The following is a 4,073-nucleotide window of genomic DNA, read 5'->3' as shown; positions in this document are numbered from 1 at the left end:
ACTTTGCTCCGAACACTTGGAAGCGCTAACTGGTAACGCGGAGACGATATTCGGGGATTTGGCCAAAAGGCAAGGTTAATATGCATGGTGAGCAAAAGGCGAGGTAAATATGCATGGTAAACTGCCTTTTGACCAAAAACTCACTTTTCCGTACGAGCTAGCGGAAAGCAATGTTTGGCACGAATGTTTATCGCCTTGAGGCCTATCTTTTGTCCATACATGGCATTTCGATCGGAGGTACGCAAAAGGGCGATATGGCCGATACACGTATGTGACAAAAAGTGTGCACAAAATGCGCCACCGCGTGTAATTCCCTTAACGGCATGGCAAGCAACGTTTTGGCAAGTACTTATCTTGTTGTAACTTTGTTCCGAACACTTGGAAGCGCTAACTGGTAACGCGGAGACGATTTTCGGGGATTTGGGCAAAAGGCAAGGTTAATATGCATGGTGAGCAAAAGGCGAGGTAAATTTGCATGGTAAACTGCCTTTTGCCCAAAAACTCACTTTTTCGTACCAGCTAGCGGAAAGTAATGTTCCGCACGAATGTTTATCGTCTCAAGGACTATCTTTCGTCCATACATGGCATTTCGATCCGAGGTACGCAAAAGGGCAATATGGCCGATACACGTATGTGACAAAAAGTGTGCACAAAATGCGCCACCGCGTGTAATTCCCTTAACGGCATGGCAAGCACTGTTTTGGCAAGTACTTATCATGTTGGAACTTTGCTCCGAACACTTGGAAGCGCTAACTGGTAACGCGGAGACGATATTCGGGGATTTGGCCAAAAGGCAAGGTTAATATGCATGGTGAGCAAAAGGCGAGGTAAATATGCATGGTAAACTGCCTTTTGACCAAAAACTCACTTTTCCGTACGAGCTAGCGGAAAGCAATGTTTGGCACGAATGTTTATCGCCTTGAGGCCTATCTTTTGTCCATACATGGCATTTCGATCGGAGGTACGCAAAAGGGCGATATGGCCGATACACGTATGTGACAAAAAGTGTGCACAAAATGCGCCATGGCGTGTAATTCCCTTAACGGCATGGCAAGCACCGTTTTGGCAAGTACTTTTCATGTTGGAACCTTGCTTTGGACACATGGATGCGCTAACTGGTAACGCGGAGACGATATTCGGGGATTTGGCCAAAGGCAAGGTTAATATGCACGGTGAGCAAAAGGCGAGGTAAATATGCATGGTAAACTGCCTTTTGCCCGAAAACTCACTCTTCCTTACGAGTTAGCGGAAAGCAATGTTCGACACGAATGTTTATCGCCACGAGGCCTATCTTTCATCCCTCTACGACATTTCGATCCGAGGTACGCAAAAGGGCGATATGGCCGATACACGTATGTGACAAAAAGTGTGCACAAAATGCGCCACGGCGTGTAATTCCCTTAACGGCATGGCAAGCACCGTTTTGGCAACTACTTATCATGTTGGAACTTTGATCCGAACACTTGAAAGCGCTAACTGGTAACGCGGAGACGATATTTGGGGATTTGGGCAAAAGGCAAGGTTAATATGCATGGTGAGCAAAAGGCAAGGTAAATATGCATGGTAAACTGCCTTTTGCCCGAAAACTCACTTTTTCGTACGAGCTAGCGGAAAGCAAGGTCCGGCACGAATGTTTATCGCCACGAGGCCTATCTTTCGTTCATACATGGCATTTCGATCCGAGGTACGCAAAAGGGCGATATGGCCGATACACGTATGTGACAAAAAGTGTGCACAAAATGCGCCACGGCGTGTAATTCCCTTAACGGCATGGCAAGCACCGTTTTGGCAACTACTTATCATGTTGGAACTTTGATCCGAACACTTGAAAGCGCTAACTGGTAACGCGGAGACGATATTTGGGGATTTGGCTAGAAGGCAAGGTTAATATGCATGGTGAGCAAAAGGCAAGGTAAATATGCATGGTAAACTGCCTTTTGCCCGAAAACTCACTTTTTCGTACGAGCTAGCGGAAAGCAAGGTCCGGCACGAATGTTTATCGCCACGAGGCCTATCTTTCGTTCATACATGGCATTTCGATCCGAGGTACGCAAAAGGGCGATATGGCCGATACACGTATGTGACAAAAAGTGTGCACAAAATGCGCCACGGCGTGTAATTCCCTTAACGGCATGGCAAGCACCGTTTTGGCAACTACTTATCATGTTGGAACTTTGATCCAAACACTTGGAAGCGCTAACTGGTAACGCGGAGACGATATTCGGGGATTTGGCCAAAAGGCAAGGTTAATATGCATGGTAAGCAAAAGGCGAGGTAAATATGCATGGTAAACTGCCGTTTAACCAAAAACTAACTTTTCCGTACGAGCTAGCGGAAAGCAATGTTCGGCACGAATGTTTATCGCCACAAGGTCCATCTTTCGTCCATACCCGTCATTTCGATCCGAGGTTAGCAAAAGGGCGATATGGCCGATACACGTTTGTGACAAAAAAAGTGCATAAAATGCGCCTTGGCCGGCACTTGCCAAAATCACACCTGAACCACGAATACCGCCCAGGTGCTATGAGATAGCTGTTTAGCGAAAACTATTTTTAAATTAGATGGGCGTATACGAAACTCTTATTACAAGGGGACAACCTGGTCAGAGAGCTGCAAGTTGGTCATATGGCCTGATGATTATTCTTGGCGTACACTTGGTGTACCAAGGCTAGGTACCTTTCATGAATTATTACTCGGACGGTTTGCTACTGAGCGACAAAAAAGGATGTGAATTAGAAAAGCCTTGAATGGGACAATTTAGGAAAAATGTGAGCAAAAAATCAGCAAGTCCAGGCGCGAAGCTATTAGTGAAACATAGAGCAAAATGCGTCCTTAAATTCATGAAATAGTACTTTGACCAAGAATACCGGCAAGATGAAGAAGAGATAGCAAGTTGACGTAGAACATTTATAATTAGTGCATGATCTGCCCAATAAAAAAATACGCAGGGTCAAGGACGTAGCTGGCCTACAAAGGTGAGTTATCGATGATTCATGGTTTGCACCTTATTATGGCCAACACAGCTCAAGGTACCTTACAAGTAGGAAAATTCTCGGAAAAGTTTTTCACGATTTTGCTCTCGTTTGAGTTTGAAAATGACGCGGAAAAATATAAAAAATTTTTGTTGAAAACCGCAAGTGAATCGAAGTAAAACTAACGAAATAATGAATGAACAACTTTAGTCCCACAAAAATTTAAATTTCTGTCAATGGGGAACAAATTAAATGTTTGTCAATGGGGAACAATTTAAATTTCTGTCCCAACAAGCAGTTTTTCGGCCCAAGATTAAGGGAACAATGGTGGTAACGGTGTTTTTAGCCCAGCTGATGCCCAGGTACCCCCCGTGGGTAGTGCAGGGCCCCAGCAACGACAGCCTCCCTTCCTCCCAAACCCACCCACTCACCCTCGCACCGTTGAGAGGGCAAGAAGGAAAGGCAAGGTTAATATGCATGGTAAGCAAAAGGCGAGGTAAATATGCATGGTAAACTGCCTTTTGCCCAAGAACTCACTTTTCCGTACGAGCTAGCGGAAAGCAATGTTCGGCACGAATGTTTATCGCCGCAAGGCCTATCTTTCGTCCATATACGGCATTTCGATCCGAGGTACGCAAAAGGGCGATATGGCCGATACACGTATGTGACAAAAAGTGTGCACAAAATGCGCCACCGCGTGAAATTCCCTGACCGGCATGGCAAGCACCGTTTTGGCAAGTACTTATCATGTTGGAACTTTGCTCCGAACACTTGGAAGCGCTAACTGGTAACGCGGAGACGATATTCGGGGATTTGGCCAAAAGGCAAGGTTAATATGCATGGTAAGCAAAAGGCGAGGTAAATATGCATGGTAAACTGCCTCTTGCCCAAAAACTCACTTTTCCGTACGAGCTAGCGGAAAGCAATGTTTGGCACGAATGTTTATCGCCACAAGGCCTATCTTTCGTCCATATACGGCATTTCGATCCGAGGTACGCAACAGGGCGATATGGCCGATACACGTATGTGTATCACTTTTTTCAACTTTTGCACCTTCAAACGCTTATAACTTTTTTGTCTTTCGTCCGATCTTCGATTTGA

The sequence above is a fragment of the Anopheles coustani genome, unplaced genomic scaffold (genome assembly GCF_943734705.1).
Source record: "Anopheles coustani unplaced genomic scaffold, idAnoCousDA_361_x.2 scaffold_126_ctg1, whole genome shotgun sequence".
In the NCBI taxonomy this organism is placed as follows: Eukaryota; Metazoa; Arthropoda; class Insecta; order Diptera; family Culicidae; genus Anopheles; species Anopheles coustani.
This window is presented reverse-complemented; position numbering follows the sequence as displayed.